A 6,000-nucleotide genomic window follows, 5' to 3' on the forward strand; every position below is an offset into this window, starting at 1 on the left:
ACAGGCCCGTGGAGGACCCTGGCCTTATTTCCACGGGTGCAGCTGGAGCCCCTGTGGGGCCTTTGGTGACAGATCTAGAGTGCGGCCAGGCAAGTGGCGATGGCCGTCAGTGTGGACGAAGGCACCGAGGGGTCTCAGTCCAGCAGCACCCAGCAAGGGGTTCTGGACCCTCCACCAAGGCCACAAGCCCAAGAACTACAGCCAATACCGATCCCCCCGCCCCTTCCAATGTAGGGATCCCCACTGTCTCCTCACAATGCTGAGCAGTAAAACTTCAAGCAGATGGGCTGGAGGACCTGACTTAGGGACGTGGGTGTGGCAAGGAGCTGCCCCCAGGGTCTGCGGTGGGGCGGTGGGAACCCAGGATGGGGGCTGGGCTGCCTCACACAGCTGGGCCTGTTCTGGGCCAGATGGAAGCAGCTTCCCTCCAGCCTTAGACTCCGAGGCTCCATAGGGAAGCGGTTCCGAGGCCACAGGATCACAGTGGGATCTCTGCCAGAAGAATTCCTCTTACTCGTGGTGGTGGGGTCTGGGGAAGGGGCTGCAGGCAACTGCTCCTGAGCCAAGAAGCGACCCAAGAAGCTGGCTGAGGAGGTGTCAGGCTCCGGCCCTACGGCAGAGGAGCGGGAGAAACTCAAGTTGCTAAAGACGAAGCCCCCGGGAAGGGGCCCCCGGCCGCGGTGGAACGAAGAAGTCTGACCCCAGCCTGGGGCAGGGGCAAGACCTCATTCCGTCCCCGCGGCGGCGTCTTGAGTTCCTCCCGCATCTGTCGCCACCTATACCTAGAACAATGTGTGGTTTCGGAACCGGTTCTACGCTTGGGAAGAAACTTCTGTAAAAAGAAGAGGACGAGGAGGAGGAGGAGGGAAAGGAGAAAAGAATAGAAAAGAAGAAAGTTTCGCCTCGCTCTTCCCTGGACCTCAGTGTACCCGTCTGAGAAGGGGGCGTGGGCAGCAGATGTGGGGTTCTCTGCTTGCGCTTGCGCCCGGGGCCCTCGCTCACTCCGGCTGCCGCCCCGCAGCCGCGCCCCCGCCGCCGACCCCCTGCGCCCGCAGCCCCTCCGCCGCCCTCTCCACTTGCCTGTCGCCGCAGAGCCGCGCACCCTGGGCAGGCCGGGAGCCTCCTCCCCGAAGCCGCCGCCGGGTCGGGCCGCCACTGACACTGCCCCACTAGGGCCTGACTCCTCCTTTCTCCGTCTTTTTAAAGGGAAGTAACCCGACCCGACCACTACTCCTCGGGGTTAACCCCTTTCAAGCCTCCCGCCCACAGCTCCTCCCGGACCCGGCCCGCGCCCGCCCGCGCCCCGCAGCCTCCGCGGAGCACCCCCGCGGGTCGGAAGCCGCTCCGTCGCTGGCCGGGGCGCGCCGCCTGGAAGCACCCCGGGTTCCCAGTCCCCTGCGCCCACCCCCCGAGCGCGCCCCGCTGGGGCCCGCAGCCCCAGCGCCCCGCCCCTCCACATCTGGACAGCACGTGCCCCCGAGGGAGGGGCGCAGAGCCTCGCCCTTGGAGCTGGGGGTGGGGGTAAAGCCCTACTCCTCCAGAAAGCCACCTAGCAACGCCTGGAGAGGAGTGTTCCAGATAAATGAATTATACCAGGACGTAATTTAACTTTGGTAATACCTCATCCTCAAGAAGGCAGAGAAGCAACAGGACTTAGAAAAAAAAAATTAAAAATTAAAAAAATAAAATAGAAAGACCAGAGCTAGGATATGCATACGCTTCTCGTCCGGATTCCGGGCTCTGTGTAGCCAAGCGCAGGGCACTCTTCTAGGGCCTTCCTTCTGCTGGGCAGTACCAGATGATACTCCTATGCCTCTCCTCTGGCTGCTCTAACAAATTAATACAAGCTTAAAACAATGCGCATTTATTACCTTACACTTTCGTGAGCCAAATCCAAAACGGGTCTCTCTAGGCTAAATTCAGGAGTGTCCACAGAACCTCCTTCTGAAGGTTCTAGGGAGCATCCACTCCTTTGCCCTTTCCAGCTTCCAGAGACTGCCCACATTCCTTGGTTTGTGGCTGCCACCATTTTTCAAAGCTGGCAGTGGCCCCATCTTTCTGACATTGTATCGATGTAGTACTAACTCTTCTGCTACCTGCTGCTCCTACTCCGTGAGATTACGTTGTACACCAAGATAATCTCCCTATTTTAAGATCCGCTGATTAGTGATTTCAATTCGATTGACACATTTAATTCCCCTTTGCAATATAGTGTAACATAATCACAGACTCTGGGGATTAAGAAGAGGATATCTTTGGGGCAACTGGGTGGGTCAGTCGGTTAAGCATCTGCCTTCGGCTCAGGTCAGGATCCCAGGGTCCAGTCACGATCCCAGAGTCCTGGGATGGAGCTCCTTGCTCAGCAGGGAGCCTGCTTTTCCCTTTCCAGCTCCCCCTGTTTGTTCTCTCTCTCACTATGTCAAATAAATAAAATCTTAAAAAAGAAGATGACGACGACGATGAAACATCTTCGGGAAGGGGGCCATTATGCTGCCTATTACAATTTTCAAGATGCCCACCAGAATGTCAGGTCGAGGAGCACAGTTAGAGACCCCCCCAGTCTAACCGGCTCCTCCTTACACATTACTGGGATCCGTGGGACAGTTAAGCTCTGTGCTGCTTGGTCCAGACTAGTTGCTTTCTGACTCCATTTTATTATACTTTCACTTGCTCTTCCTTTGGAACCTGGAGAGTGGACCAAGGTGCCTCTAAGCAGCCGTCTTGCTTCCGCTTCCTAATATGTTGCTGTGCTCGTAAAAGCCAGGTCACAAGTTTACTGGACTAAAGAAGTGTGTGTAAAGTAAGAGCAGGTAGGCTCTGAGTGAGACCCCAGCAGCTACTGTGGGTTTTCCTTCTCTCTCTCTCTCTCTCTTTCTCTCGGGTCTCATCCTGCCTCGCCCCCTCCTCCAGCATATTTTACATTATCGGCTTTACGGCTCAGGAGCCGAGGAAAGACCCGCTCAGGCCAGGACAGAATCTTCCACCCTGGGTCCCTGTTGCTCTGTCTTAGGCTCCGAGGGCATTTTGGGAGAAGTAAACATGTCTGTGTGGCAGAAGTGCAGCCCAGCTTTCTGGAGGCCAGTTTGGGGACCAACATGAAGGTCACTTTCAGGAATTGAGCCCAGTGAAATAGAATATTTGGGGCACCTGGGTCGCTCTGTCAGTTAAACTTCTGACTTTGGCTCAGGTCATGATCTTGGGCTCAGGTCATGATCCCAGGGTCCTGGGATGGAGATCCTTGATAGGCTCCCTGCTCAGTGGGGAGTCCGCTTGTCCCTTTCCCTCTGCCCCTCCCCATGCTTGGGCTCTCTCTGTCTCTCTCTTAAATAAATAGAATCTTTTTTTTTTTTTTTTTAAAGAATATTTATGGTTGGGGCACCTGGGTGGCTCAGGGGGTTAAAGCCTCTACCTTCAGCTCAGGTCATGATCCCAGGGTCCTGGGATTGAGCCCCACATCGGGCTCTCTGCTCAGCAGGGAGCCTGTTTCCTCCTCTCTCTGCCTGCTTCTCTGCCTACTTGTGATCTCTGTCTGTCAAATAAATAAATAAAATCTTTAAAAAAAAAAGAATATTTATGGGCAAGTCTTTTTCACTGTAATATGACTTATAATTCAGGAAAATCGGAAAGAGCCTAAATGTTTGGCTACAGGTGATTGGTTAAATAAATTACAGCCTTCCCATACAAAATACTACCCCACCATGAAAAACAAATCATGTTTTAACTAAAAACAAAAACACACATCCCAGAGTGGAGAAATGCTTTCTAAATATTACACAAAACCTAAAGCCCCAAAAGACTGAAAAATTTGACTACATAAAAAAATAAAAATTTCTGCATCGCAAAAACTGCCACAAACCAAGTCAAAAGAGAAACCTTCAATGGGGAGCGGGGCACGCAGGGGTGGGGGTGGTGGGCATAACCTAGGCAGAGGGATGATTTCTCCAATATAGAAAGGGCTCCCACAGATTATTTCTAAATGAACCAACAATGACTCAAATAAGGAGAAATAGGTAAAGGATATGAAGAAACAGTTCCTAGGAAAAGGGAAATTCAAAAGCATTCTTAAACATGTGAAAAGATGCTCAAAACTCCCTTATAAGGATAAATGAAAACTTTATCTCCAAAGATACTGCGGTTCACTTAGCTGATCAGCAGAGACAACGAGGTTTATTAACACACCAGGTTTGCAAAAAAGGGAACACCCTTCCGTCTGGTTGGCTGGTGTGTAAACTGGTTTAAACCTGAGAGAAGGAATTTGGCAATATTTATCAAACCTATAAACACACGTCCCCTTTGACTCAGCACTTCCACTTCTGGAGATGTATCACACAGATAGCTTCACACAGAAGTGAAATGCAGAATGCATCAGGCTTTTTCACTGCAGAGCCCTCTGCAGTTGGAATGAACCTGAACGTCCACCAGCAGAGACAAGATAACTGAGCTCCCTGTATGTTCGTACAACGAGGAGTGTAGGTAGCTATAAAAAAGAGCTAGGGGGCTCCCTATAAAAATCTCTAAGACATGCCATTAAGCAATAAAAGTAACAAGTAAAATTTTTTTTAAAAATAAAACAGATCATCGTTCAAGTAGATTATCAATTGTACTTTAAGCAGGAAAAAGCACATAATTCACTTTGATGTAGGTAAATAATGACTCTAAAGATACACAAGACACTGACAACACTGGTTGTTTTCCAGGAGGGGAATGGGGCAGCGAGCGAACAGGATATAAAGCAGATTCTTCCATGCGTCCTTTTGGAATGTGAAGCCTTGTGAACATGCTGTCTATTCAAAATATAAATAAAGGTGTGAGGCAGAAAGACCAGAGGGTTAACAGATTTTACAATATAAAAATTGTTTAACTTTTCTATATTTGCGGATGAAATGACTTGATGTTTGAGGTTTGCTTGGAAATAACCCAGGTGCAGGGGGAAGTCAGGGCTGCCTGCGCAATGTGGCATGATTAAAAATAGGGGTGCCTGGGTGGCTCAGTGGGTTAAAGCCTCTGCCTTTGGCTCCGGTATCATCTCAGGGTCCTGGGATCGAGCCCCACATCGGGCTCTCTGCTCAGTGGGGAGCTGCTTCCCGCCCCCCTCTCTGCCTGCCTCTCTGCCTACTTGTGATCTCTGCCTGTCAAATAAATTACTAAAATCTTAAAAAAAAATAAAATAAAATATAATAGGGGAAAATCAGAAGCAACTTTAATGTTCAGTAGTTGGGGACTGATTAAATAAATTATGGTCCTTCATGTGAAAAATACTACGTCATCATTTTCAAAAATAACAAATAAAAAAAAATCATGTTTTAGAAGTAGTGGAAGAGGGGTGCCTGGGTGGCTCAGTGGGTCGAGCCTCTGCCTTCGGCTTGGGTCGTGATCTCAGAGTCCTGGGATCGAGCCCCACATCAGGCTCCCTGCTCAGTGGGGAGCCTGCCTCCCCCTCTCTCTGCCTGCTGCTCTGCCTACTTGTTTGTGATCTCTCTGTCAAATAAATAAATAAGAAAAAAAAAAAAAAGAAGTAGTGGAAGAATCTGTTTTTGTTTTGTTAATAATCCTGGACTGGAATGACCTTTCTAAGAATTATACAAAGCCCAGGAGTCACAAAAGGAAAGTAAGAAAATTGACTATGTGAAAACAAAAATCTCTGCATTGCAAAAACCACTACAAGCAACATCAAAAGGAAAACTTCACGCCTTACCTTGATCGCTGTGGGAGCTCAAAGGTGGGTACACTAAGAGTTCATTTTACTGTTCTTACTACTTTTGAGAATGTTTTTAAATTTCTGTAATAAAAAGTTAAAAATGATTTAAGTATATATGAACTTCCACAGAGCAAAAGACAACAAACGCACTGGGCTATAATATTTGCAACAAACACAACAAAGAATATCAGTAACATTCAAAAAGTTGCTACAAGGTGATTTTTTAAAAATAAAGATGCCACAATGCAAAATTGGATGAAAGGTTGGATAGAAAGTAAAAATGTAAGGTTGTGGGGCGCCTG

This window comes from Enhydra lutris, unplaced genomic scaffold (genome assembly GCF_002288905.1).
Source record: "Enhydra lutris kenyoni isolate GAN:26980312 unplaced genomic scaffold, ASM228890v2 scaffoldscaffold29, whole genome shotgun sequence".
NCBI classification, from domain to species: Eukaryota; Metazoa; Chordata; class Mammalia; order Carnivora; family Mustelidae; genus Enhydra; species Enhydra lutris.